Genomic DNA, 13,646 nt, shown 5'->3' with positions numbered 1-13,646 from the left:
GCCATCATCTTGTCATCTGTTCAACTCATTTTGTATCTGCATATATGCCATTTCATACAGTATATACATATAATACATAGTATGCTCAATAAAACAAGTACTGCTAGCTACTAATAATATTAAGGTAACAGTGACATTTTAAAAAACTAAATATGACGTTTTGCCAAAATAACTGAAATTAAAGCAGCTATGACCAACATTTTTTATTAACAATGGATCAACTTACTTGCAGGTGAAGATGGTCCCTCATAGTGATAAACCCACAGAGAATTATCACCCAACTCTGCAGTTCCTCTCAGCTCTGTGGAGCTTTATAGCCTCTTTCAGCTCATTGCTTTGGTTTTCTGGAACAAAGAAGCTCTAAAAATCTGCTGTAAGCTACCTGCTGGAGCATTTAGCAGCTAAAGAGGCGGACATTTCCCTCAGACGTTAAGGGAGACCAAAAACAGACCTGAAAGAGAGTGAATATTAGACTTGAATTCAACAGGTGTCCAGAAACACAACTCCAAATGAATGCTAATGTGGCTCATTTAGCGTTTAACACAGTGTTACAGTCTTACAAGAAGCTCTTGAAGGCAGCAATATATACAAATATGAACACATACATACACCGACGTATCTGAACCACCTTCCTGGTCCCATATTGTATTTTTTTTATTATAAAGCAGGTCTAGGTGCTGTATATATACTGTGAAAGTATCTAAACGCTCAGTCCACAGAGAAATGCACACAGCCCGTATTCAGACACTGAGCCTTTAAACGAGCCGTCAGGACCGTGAGGTTGCGATGTCACAACTGTACAGTCGCCACACTCAGCCACGCCCCCAGCAGGTCTTGTGCTCTGTTATTCGACCGCTGTGCTCAGGACTACTCTTCACGTTTTTGGAGGTTGTTCAGCTTGTCTAAAACAGCTTGTTTCAGACAGAAGGTGAACTGAGAGGCTGCATAAAGAGGCCGTATAAGATAAATAAGGACTTTTTTGAACTGTGAATCATGCAAAGCTACTCGAGTGGAACCCCAGAATAAAAATACAGAGCTGAAATGAGCATAATATAGGACCTTTAATAATATAATGTGAAATATAATGGGACCTCCTCGGATGTTACGGTTACAATGAAGAGCGAGTCAAGCCTGAGTTAGATGATTCCTTTGTTGGCTCTCTGATGCAGTTGTCTGCACACACACCGCTTCTGTAATAATAGTGTTTCATGTCAGTGAGTCTGAAAGACTCCCTGGGTGCAACAGGTGGAACGGTGTCTATCAGCGGATCAATTAAACTTGTTAAATCATTACAATTGCGTAACATTGCATTAGCCACATTCTCCCAATCAGCTGAATACGAATCCCCTAGCCGACTCTGCAGTGAGATTATTTTGTCATTTCCTGCCGCAGTTAGATGTTCTGTGTATACGTTTGTAGTTTGCATTGTTTGGAGTCTCTCTACCAGGCAATCCTCTGCAGACTTTGGTTTCATAATAAATGGATTTCATGCCATTCAGCTGGAGAGACTCTCTAGTGAAATAAATACCAAAGCACAGTGTCTATTCATAGTTCATTAAAGCTAATATAATAGTTACATAAACAGCTCGGCCAGACAGAGCTTGACAACATAATTTTGAATGTTCATTAGAAGAATGTAATCAAGACAGTCAGCTAATTGGCTTGACTACTGTATTAGCATCAGTTTGATACTGCGAATCAGCTCTTGCTTTGGTCACTAATGACACTCACCACAGAAAATACAATAAACAGGATGTGTGTGGCTGTGTGTGTGCACTGATCCCTATAAATACAGTAGGCACAATAGTGTGTGTGTGTGTGTGTGTGTGTGTGTGTGTGTGTGTGTGTGTATGCGCTTGCTTTCATGCCAGCTCATTTAAATGTCTGAGTTGAGTACTTGGATCCAGACATGGTATTGAAAGGCAAAAGCCTGAGCCAGCGTGCTTTGAAGTCTGATTTCCTGTTACGCTGATGTTTAAGCCTCACCTTTAGGCGCCTGTTCAATACATAAAGCACAAGAAAACAGCTAGATACATACAAATTTACATGATAAATGTAAATTTATCAAATAAATGTAATGATAAATCAGAGCAATAAATGCAAAGTGAAGCCTTTTTTCACCTGAATAACAATGTTAATAGGATGGTGGAATTACTGTTAATTAGCAAGTGGTCACCAGCCAAGGAATTTGAATTCAAATTGTGTTTACATACCGGTTTAGTCTTGGAAGAGGTACAAGATGCTTTATTAATTCTATTTTGCTCTTCAGTCAGTATACAGCTCCGGGCTCTTAAACGAGACGGTAATGGCAGTTTGTTTTATGTTGCCCTCAACTGTTGCTTCTTCTAATGACTTTTAATATAATTTCTGTCTATCATCAAAGGAAAAACCCCATGACGTGCTCTGTTTTCCAAAGATGAGCTCCTTAGGCATTTGCCATATATTCTTTTGGAAATATAAATATAAATTATATATAAATCTAAATTTGAAGTCTGTTTGATATTTTTGTGGATGTAAAAACAAAATGAATGGGTATAAATACAAGACTCCTGGATACGTATGACTGATTTTATTGTTGCTTCTTCTATACCTGACTTCGCAATATGTTTTAGGCAGTTCTCCTCCTTCTGGGGTCACTCTTGATGTGGGGGGTTTATGACCAGTTGGGACTTGTACACATCATCAAAATATGACAGTTGACAGTTGCTAAGTGAAACCACATACCTGTATAAAGAAACAACAAAAGGTGTCCGCCTGCCCAGTACTTATATCTCAATATCACAACTATTGCCATGAAATGTTGTACAGACATCCATGGTCCTAAAAGGATGAATCTCACTGATTTTTGTGATTCCCTGATTTTTCATCATACGTCATAATCAGATCAAATTTCTCCAAAACTTTGGTTAATGATAGCTGCAAAGGATTGGCTCGGTTTGCATTACCAGCTATGCTATGTGTTTGGTGCAAATGTCAGTCTGCTAACATGCTAGAATAAGATGGCAAAAACAGTTACAAAAAGGCACCATAAAGTTAATTTGTATGGCTGACTCAGTCACAGTTTACATTCAACACAATCATAATTAGTTTGGTGCATGAGAAGCAGAAAGTAAAGGCGACAGAAAGAGAAAGGCAGACTCTTGAGATGTGATGTTTTCAGAGCTCTTCTCCACAAACACTTGGATGGAACCGACCAAACAGTCTAGGATTGAACAGCACAGGACTTTTTTTTTAATTTAATCTGTTCTTATCAGTGTTTCCTGACTCGCTGTAGACCCACGGGGTGACTGGCCCTCCGGCGGGAAAACTCCCGTCAGTCCAGATGGTCCGTCCACCACTCAGTGTGGTACCGTAAGATTGTTTAATGTGTGTATGTGTGTGTGTGTGTGTGTGTGTGTGTGTGTGCATGGGGGGTTGACAGGAACATACAAATTTGGTGGGAATGTTTGGACACTGTTTTGAATATTTGAAGACATAATACTTCTTATTTTTAACTATTATTTAACCAGGAAAGTCCCATTGAGATGAACAGATTTTTCAAGGGAGACCTGGCCAAAACAGTCAACACCATAAACGAAAACTCATAGTTACAGACAGAAAACACAAAATACAATAAACAAACATAGGGCTTTACAATTTGTAATGAACCTTACGGAAGCGCGGTGCAGTAAGCTGAATCAATGATTGCTGATTGCAGGTGAAATTACATACATAATAAGACCTTTAAATTTGATCAACAGTAGATATTTTTTATTTTGCTAAACCAGAACATAACAATACTTTCTGTATATTTTATTGTTTATCACAGTGACAAATGGATTTTGTGAATTGTGGATTCACCACCATGAAATAAAAAGGTTCCCAAACCTCCAAATCAAATTTGGCTTAAAGCCCCCATTCGGCCTTGGGCTGCACTGTTGTCCTTATCATTTATCTGAGGGGACGCGCGTGTGGTGAGGGTTCACCAAAGTACAACTCCTCACAGATTTGTAAGCATCAACACTGCCACCAACAGGTCTGAATACAGAAACATTTCTTGCCCTCTTTATCCCCTGCCTCCGTCTGCCATGCCTGCAAGTGGCTTTCTCTCCTCTATGTTTTGTTTTTTCTTCTGTCTCTCTCTGGTGGTCTCTTTTTCTCTAGACAAAGAAACAAAAAGGCAGAATGAAGAGAAAATGAAGACGAGTTTGTCTTTATGTGCACACTGAGCAGCAGGAAACAGCTGAGTGCAAAATGAATGCAAGATGAGAAACCAGAGGTGAAAATAAGAGGCAATCAAAGAAAGATGATAATAGTTGTAGAAATTAGATATGACAGCATAAAATGAACATCATCAGTAGGCTATGATCCCTCTGAGACCTGAGGGAGAGAAGATTGTATGGCAGGTAGAGAAATAAACCAGTCAAGGAGTCCAATGTGATTTTCTTGATCCGCTTGTTACTCCTACTGCATCAAATATTAGGCAATTTCTCAGCCTTAAAGTATTATCAAGATTCTCTTCTGAGCTGCATTTATATTTCTCTGTTGGAATCTTGTGCACTTCATAATTTGTTTTTCTTTATAAAGAAAGAAGTGGTTGACTTTTCTAAAGTTAAGGATTGAAGGTGTGAACAGGAGTTACAAAAACACAAAACACAGCATCCGTTTCTTTCAAGGAATTTCATCTAAATATCTGAAAGACTGAGAAGAAAGGCCAAGGACAAGAAGAGGACAAAATCAGTTAACAAAACAACATTGGACAAAAATAAAAAGGGCACTGACGCTATGTGCATAAGACGGTGAGCCAGTTAAAATGCGGGGAACAGGAAGGAATGTAAAATGTATCAGACACTGAACAATGTTTAAAGCAGTCTTCAACGATAAGAATGAGAAGCACAATGATGTACTGTAATACTCTATGTTGGAAGGTTAAAGTCTGCATTATCTGCATCCTGATCTGCACATTAATGTTATCTCCTCACAATAATCTATAGTTAATCTATTAGTCATTTACTTTATGATGATTTTGAATAGGTACAAATGCATTTCTATGAAGGCCTGAAACTCATAATATTTTGAATTGCAAGCAGTTTCCCCCCTAATGAAATACATCCACATGAGTGCTGATCATGTTAGTCTCTGCAGGCACCACCGTCCCTCCAGGGTTTCCTTCCTGATGTGCCATTAAAGTTTATATTATCAAACCTCTCAAAGAGTGCAATGAGGGTATATTAAAAGTTATGCCGCTCTCAAAGTGCCTTTAATTTGCAGGTTCCACCTCAACCCATCAACCTTGTATACTGTATCTTGTTATCATTATTTTGAAGGGTCTGTCAGATAATTGTGCCAGCGGTTTAGAGTAGACCAGGGACTATTGAACATGAACCGCATCCAGCACTGTTTACAGACAAAAAGCATGTGATTACTGTGACACATTCTCATTGTGTCTGCTCGTTAAAAGCAAATCACAGGTTTGTTCCCCTTTGTACCAAATGTGTTTGTGAACCACATTGTGTCCTATGAAAGCATCCCTAAGGATGTCTCTGCCAAGGCTGGATTACCAATCAGACAAAGTGGGCAATAGCTTCAAGGCCTTTAGTTTGTGGTTAATTGACTAAATTTTGTTCGGAAATGTGTTGCACTTAAGTACAATATAAACTGAGGTAACCCTGTCTTTTAGCCAATTTTACTTTGTCTGGTGGTCCTGTGGTTTCCAAATATAGTTTACACACGGTTCCTAAACTAGCTGTCTGAGAAAGGCCAGGAGTGCATTTTCCCAGTGGGGTCCCCAACGGGTTAATCCATCTATGTCGACTGCTCTATGCGACTTAAATGGAGCATCAGATAAATACCAAGTTAGTCCAAAATAGTTGCAGTTTTCGAAATCAACAGCTAATAAATACCAGGTGTGCCAGCTGAGTGCTCACTTGTCCATTAGGCTGATGATGTGACAGGATGATGTAATCAGTCTGATACAACTGAGCAATCAGCTGGCACATCTGGTATTTATTAGCTGTTGTTTTCTGACACCTCAGCGTAATGTCTTTCTTTTCTCACATGACTACAATAGATGAACTTAAAGAGTAACTTAACACCCCTGAAAGTCTCATTTTTTTCTGACCTCCAGTGGTTTAACTTCTCACCTTGCTGCAGTGATGTACAGGTGGACTCTAGGACCTGGTGACTTCACTGTTGGGTGTGGTTACAGGTCCAACAGAGCACACTTCTGACCACACCCAACCACACCTATCAGCGATTCTGGGTGTGGCCAGAGAAGGCAGCAAAACACTGCTTTACCTGCTTTGCTTTACCTCCCAAAGGTAATGGTGGCTGACATGTGCTAGAAGACATAAAGTGTGCTATGTGGACTGGACATCTGTAGCACAAGAGTGAGAGCCCCATTGTGAGAGCTGTGAACTTTCAAAATAAAACTTCAAATATTCTAAGAAAAGCAATTAAGGAATAGAAGAGGAGAGTATTTCTGACTGATTTCTTTTGATATTAAACCTTATCACAACCTTCAAATTATAAAACAGACATCAGTCTGTTGCCCAAATTCCTTCTTACACACACACACGAACTGAACTAAGCTTAATATTCCAGGCAGAGATCTGGATCTCAAATGAGGCTCAGGACAATCAAAACCTGATAAGAATCAAAATCGAGGTAAACACAGCTTCAATCAGCATCACCAAACAACAGCAATTACAGCAATTGTTACTAAATGAATTTCAGTTTTGCTGCAATACTTACTGAAAACAATACTTCTCTGTGTCAAAGTGCCATCTAGTGTTTGGATGTTTCGACTGGTGGACAGTCTCCAAAGCAAAGAGACAGGTTTGTTGAGAGCTTCATTTTTTTCCTTTAATGTGTTGGCAAAAAGCAATTGTAATTGTAGGCTTCTATACGTTATCATCCATTCGGGACAGAGGTAGCCATACCTGTTTTTGGAGGCACTATATGTATCAGCCCTGACATGCACCTCCATATCTCCTGTTCTGGTGTCAGCCTACGCCCCCCCCACCCCCACCCCGGTGCTGTCAAGGCTGTGATCAGCGGTGCTTCCAGGAGTCGATGAGGTTCATCTGCCCCAGCTTTGCCTTGTCAGTGTCAGTTATCTGAGCTTCACTCTTGAATACCAGAGGAGCCTTGAGCTGTGGCACAAGGCTCAATCATTTCGCCTCACCCTGGAGGCGATATCAGCTCTAATAAAGGATGTGGTTAAGCCTACATGGATATGCAGCAAACGATGAAGCTATTAAAAATTATTCCTTTTGATTGATTGGATTATCCTTGGCTTTTTTGAGGCTATAAGCTGTCCGACACGAGCTGAATATTTCATAGTTAATAGTTACTTTTTTTTAAATGAGATTTCCAGGTCAGAACAACCTCAGAGGTTTTATTCCCCATCCTCTTAAAATTATCACCATACATATTTGGGTCCCCAGAGTCAGTCAGTCAAGGTGAGGGTAAGGGCTCAAACCCTCCATCCGCTGTCAAGTGAATAGAAAATCAGGCTTAATACGTAAAAATAGATAATTCCATTTTTATGAGTCACTCATTTTGTGCACTTAAAACGTTTTTAATGGTCTCATTGGTCTCCTGCTAATGAAATTAGTTTCTTATATTGAACATTAACTTAGCAAAGGCAGAAAAAATATCATGCCTCTATAGTTGCCAGAAAAATATCCCTTTTATATATATAAATATATTTTATTTCTGGCTATCATTTTTTGCTACAGCTTCATAGTAATAATAGTTTTCATAGTTTCCTGCAGCCTTGGCATGCAAACCAGTCACAGGATAGGTCACATCTCTCCATTTCACTGTTTGCGATCCTCCTCTGGGTTTGTTTTGGCAGCTATCTGCCAGTTGGGACTTTTAAATTGCCATGCTGCATTTAGATAAATAAAAAAAAATCCCTCAACATGATATTTGGATTTCCATGAAAACATGATGAGATCTGTTCGATGTGAGCCCGGATGGACAAAAGAACTGTACTTGGAGTGCGTCCCTTTTCCTGTCCTTTCTGAAACCAAGTTGAAATCGCAGAAAAACTTTTTTCTCTATTGTGCCGAATGAATGCACGACTCAGCACTGCGAGATGCAATCATGGGCTATTTACACGAAGCAGTGCAGGCGGCTTATTAAGCCAGCTAACAAAATGGCGGCGGCCTGGTTTGATGAAAGCCCGGATACTTCTGGAAAAGAGAAGCTTTTAGTGGAAATGAGGGTGAATAACTGGGAGCGGCTGAGAGAGGAGAGTGTCATGGAGGGAGATGGAGGCAGAAATTAAAGATAAAGAATCAATAGGCTTCATTTTAATTGCTGTCTCAACAGGCCAATGTCTGACAGGCAGGGAAACATCGAGCCTATCAATTTGCCCTCGAGCACTGTTAACATTCTACTGAGCTGTTCTTGTTTACACCGTATCAGTATAATTGACCATGATGACGTAACTTTTCACATTAAAAAGTTGGGAATTTAGAGATCAAGCTCTTATGTCAGCATACCTTATCTAGAAGAAGGTAAGTGACCCCACAATGCAAACTGATTTACAGATTAACTTCAGCTCAGCATCAAATGCATGCATAGCTTTGTAAATGAGTTTGACTTTTCTGTAAGACTTTTCAGGAGGAACCACTATATTTGTAGGTGTTTTGGGGACAGGGTGATATTTCACAGTTTGATTTCAGAGAGTTTTTTCGCTCCTCTTTCTCAACCTCTGTCTTGAAATTGATCTTGACAGGGCGAGGAGCAGGATCCCAGGTGCCTTCTATACAATAATGTTATCTCCAGTTTGCTCGGAAAGAACCCGAGGTGAGGAGACAGGGAACTTGGAGAGACTTCACGCTAACATTTGAGAGGTGGAAAGAATGGTTAGGAATTTCAGAGGGGCTGGCAGCGCTGCCATCCATCTTTTATAAAGTGATGGATTCAGCCCAAAGGAAAAAGCTGAACTGTCTCGAGAAAGGCTGTACTGCAGAGGTTTTTCACACTTGATCCTTGTGCGACTGCCGGTATTCGCCGCCATGTCAGGCCTCCTACTCCACAATCTAAGTCACAAAACATGCAGTTAACTGGAGTGACACTTTAATGAACAGTGTTGTGTTCAGCTGAAGGACATCAAAGGGTAAACTCGGAAAACATTAACTTTAGACAAGGCCCTTTGTTTAATTATCCCATCAAATCATAATGCTGGGTGAAATGTAGCATGCTTAATGATTATTTGTCTGAAGTGTGACTGGAATGTGAATGAATGCACCTTATCCAAATGATTATTCTCAAGCTTTTAGCAACATTATTCTTTGATTCTAGGATAGTAAGGAGGTGTTTTTTGATCAAAACTGTCATCTGTGTAGCGTTCAACAGAAAAAAGTGGTTTCCCAATCAATACATTTGAATTTATTTGCAATTATTTTCTATTCTTCAATCCTTACACACATGTAAAGTGCTGAGCTGCTGTTCTTCTGTGTACATTATTGCTAATCCAAAGCTCATATTATTCATATTATGCCTTGAGTACATATAGATACAAGGAAAAAAATATACCTAGGCTAGGATTATATGTGTCAAAGGCACTAGAAACAAATATATAGGCCATAATAACAGGATGTGCCTACAAGGAGGGCTTAATATAAAAGTCCTCATTTTGACCACGAGGGGATGAGGTGCTGAGGGAGTAGATCCAATAAATTTCCTGCTGCAAGAGCTTCTTATTATGATCACCTGCTCTACTGTAGGTGGTTTATCAACTTTTTTCCGATGCCCACATATTTCGACGTGGACACAATGAGCAGCTGGGGGATCACGTATGTCACCTGTTCTAATATTACTTCTGTGCCCCTGCGCCGCTGGTCAAAACAATGCTAATAGAATAAAATGATTCCAGTGGTCCACTGGTACTCCTTGTATTGCAATTTTAATGTAGCTTAGCTTAATGGTTCATTGCATTGTGAGCAAATTGATGAATCAGTTCGTGGCACTTGATCAGTTTTGAGCTGATGTCCCTTTCATTTTTTTTCCTCCGCTTCTGCATTATTCACGCAGGTTTTGCAGATTGATTTGATGCAATTCTTGCAGAAGAAAGTCTGTGTTTGAAAGTTGTATCAGTGGAAGAACATTTTAACTAATGAGATGTGATGAATTAACGATCCCCTCCTGCCCCACACACAAAGGAGGAGGACGAGGAGGAGGCATGGGACATTTTTTATCTTTTTGTGGCAGTTTTGTTGGGCCCTGAAAATCAACCATACCACCAGGAAAACCAACACAGATACGAGTCCCCCCCTGCTGTTGTTAAACCCTTCCACAGTGCTGCCGGTGTAAAGACCAGGTACTTGTCTTATGTCTAATTAAAAGCCTTAATTGGTAACAGTAATGGTAAAAAAACTGAAAAACTGATCATTCCCCTGTAGCTTGCTCTGTGGGTATTCCTCCATTCTCCTTTGAATCAGACAGTGAAATTATTTATTTTAGCTTGTTGAAGTGCCCTTGAGCAAGGCAGTCAATCCCTTCCAGCTCCAGCGGTGCTCTTCTGCAGCTTTTTATATTCTGTTCTATGTTCTGTTATATTCTGTATTTTGAGCAAAAGCCTTGCAGGGATCAATAAAGGCCATTTGTGGTCCCATTAAAAGTGCAGGTATGAATAGGAGAAGAGTCAGTCTTATCAGCTGAGACACTATTAAGATGAGTGAGGCCTCAATCCCTGCCCCTGCCTCCGTGCTGCAGGGCTGTAAATATCCACTGGGTTAATGAGGTGTTCCATGTGTGATCGTTTACATTTACTCTCCAATAAACTCCTACCAGGGACAACATCACTCTCTCTCATAATGGTATTTTAATAGATACTCATTTAAAAACAACACTGCAGCATGGATGGCGTCAGGTGAGAGGGTTAGGACAGGCAGAGGGGCATGTGTGTTTGCATGGGTGTTTGTGTGTGTGTGTGTTTGTGTGCTGCCCAAGTACAGCTAATGGCTGGAGGGACGAGGAGGGAAAATGAGAAGAGAGAGGACACATGAGACAGATATACTGACATTTCAGAAAATAAGACCAAAAGTGTTTTCTGATATGTTTGCAATACCTGAACCAGTTAACCCAATCACCTCATATCTCAGGCACCTGTGCTAACCTCAAAAAAAGGTAAAAAAATTGTATGTGGTGGCTGTCTGCATCTCAAGGGCTGAAAGTGATTGAAAGTGTGCAGTGTTTCCATCGGTTTATTTTCCAGTCATGCATCAGGTGAATTAATACAGGTTAGCTGGATGAATACAAATAATTCACCAGTTAACTGAGTGAGTTTGGGGCAAACAAAATGCTGCAGATTACTCAATGACTAATTTAGCTTCAGTATATGTGGTTTATGGATGAATTACTTCTCTTTACCTATGGAGAGCAGTGTGTTCTTCTGAATCTATCCGAGAACAGGGACCATATGGGAGTCTTTACGCTGCAGTTGGGCTAACTTATAATGATTGCATAGGAACAAAAATAGGCCTCTCTGCTGAAGGCCTCTATTAAAATAATTTAACTCCCCACGGTTACAGTAATTTCCTTGAAATTTATAAAAAATACAGAAATTTTGACCCTCTAAAGGACTGTACTACGGACGATACTGAATACTAGAATTTATGGTACCTAATGTCTTCAATGCCCTCTGAAAAGAAAAAGATGAAAATGTAGTGAGTCCACTGCAGCAGCGGAAAAGGACTATATCTAAAATATATCAAAGAAAATAGTACTTAGCACTTAAGATCGGTCAAATGAATATAAAAAACACCTGTATCTACCATGCTGCACCATTCAAAGCTATATTGATGGATTTTCTTCCAAAGTCCCCCAATTCAGTGACAATAAAGCCTCCACATCCTCCAAATTAGATGACAAAATGCGTTGTTTGTCCATGCCCTCACATGGGAATCATCAGAAACAGGGCCATTGCTCATTTTAATAATGATATCTAAAATATTACCACAAATGTAAGGATGCAATTCTGACATTACATTACATTTCATTTTACATTAACCCTACCTCCCAAAATGTTTAGTGCTATATTGTTAAAGACCAATACGAGCCTGGGATACTGGTGCAGAATTTTATATATCTTGTCTAACTTTTCTTGTATGCCCTTTGTCTCTCAAGTACTACGTGATAATCATCCTGTGATGCTTCTAAAACTCTGATGGTATCACATCTCGCTAATAGAAAGTCGGTTCTGTTTTTTTAACCTTTAAAAATGTAAAGACAAGTGAAATCGGTAAAGCCATCTGGATGTCTTATCTTTCATTGTGTTGTATTTGTTGTGCTTATCTCAAAGCACGATGGACCCTTTCCCCATCAGACATTGTCAGTGTAACTAATTACATAAATAATGGCTGCGTTGCATTCAGGTGCTCCAGTTCCAGGGCCCTCATATTGTGCATGATGACAGGTGAAATATATGTAATTACCTGTTATAATATGATCAGTCTATAATTGAGAAGGAGTATAGAGAGGCTTCTATTGTATGCAGGTGCTGTTAACAAAATGACAGCTGCTTAATATGACAGCTTCTTCAGTTTCAAGAGGGTCTTTAGGTTTGATGCAACCAAATTATACATACTCATACATACATACATACATACTTTGCAATAAAATGATGCCAAAGTACTTGGTGCACTGTAGGGCCATAAACATCATGCATAATATATAAAATGCATAATGCATGTTAATATTTCCTTCCACAGATGCAGTGGGGCCATTTATCTCTTGTGTTTCTAGCTTTATAGACCTCTAAAGGCCACATCATCTGTTGGATGTCACACTGCTGCATCCCGCTCTTCATCTAGGTAATAAGTGCCGATTTCCCCATTGCCACCAGCCATAACTCCACCTACAAGTTACTAAAATAGATGTGTCCAGAGTGAGTGTCTATTAACTGTAAGCTAACCTGCTAAGATATGTTTGTTTTCTCTACCATGAAGGACTGTAGGAATGATGCAGCCCTTCAAGTTTTAAATGTTAAAACAACCACACTGATTTCAAACATTCCCACCTTTTAGCACTGACATACAAAAAAGTCAAAGTGAAGGAAATGGTAGGAAATCACGAATATGCACAAGTAAGCAAGGGTCAGCATGATCGCTGCCAAAATAAAATTAGTGTTTTAGTGTACACTAACAGGTGACTCAGGTCTCTTTAGAAGAGGTTGTACAGCTGGTGTTTCAAACTAACTGTTAACTCCAAAGAAATATGAAGATTTAACTAGAGTTCAGCAGAGCAATCTGTCTGTTCGAACAGCAGGCACTTTGGGAAGAAAGCCGAATCTAGTCTTGCTGACTCTGACTGACAGGTGCATCCCCTCAACACAACATGTCAGATGTTTTTCCAAGCTGTGAAAAACAACAGTCTCGCTTTTGTCTCTGTGACATTCCTCAGAGGAGTTAGGTCCTCGCGTTCTCATTCCAGGGTAGCAAATGTATTGTATCTCCTAACTGTTTTAGTTAGATCATAGCCTTTATTTGATTTACTGTTAAGATTGTTGTCATTCATTTAATTTTTATACTTGCATGTTATGTGTTATGCAGTGGTGGAATGAACTAAGTACATTTACTCAAATACTGTACTTAAGTATAAATTTGAGGCCCTTGTACTTTATTTGTGTGTTATTATTTCAATTTTATCCA

Source organism: Enoplosus armatus, chromosome 18 (genome assembly GCF_043641665.1).
Source record: "Enoplosus armatus isolate fEnoArm2 chromosome 18, fEnoArm2.hap1, whole genome shotgun sequence".
Lineage (NCBI taxonomy): Eukaryota > Metazoa > Chordata > Actinopteri > Centrarchiformes > Enoplosidae > Enoplosus > Enoplosus armatus.
This window is presented reverse-complemented; position numbering follows the sequence as displayed.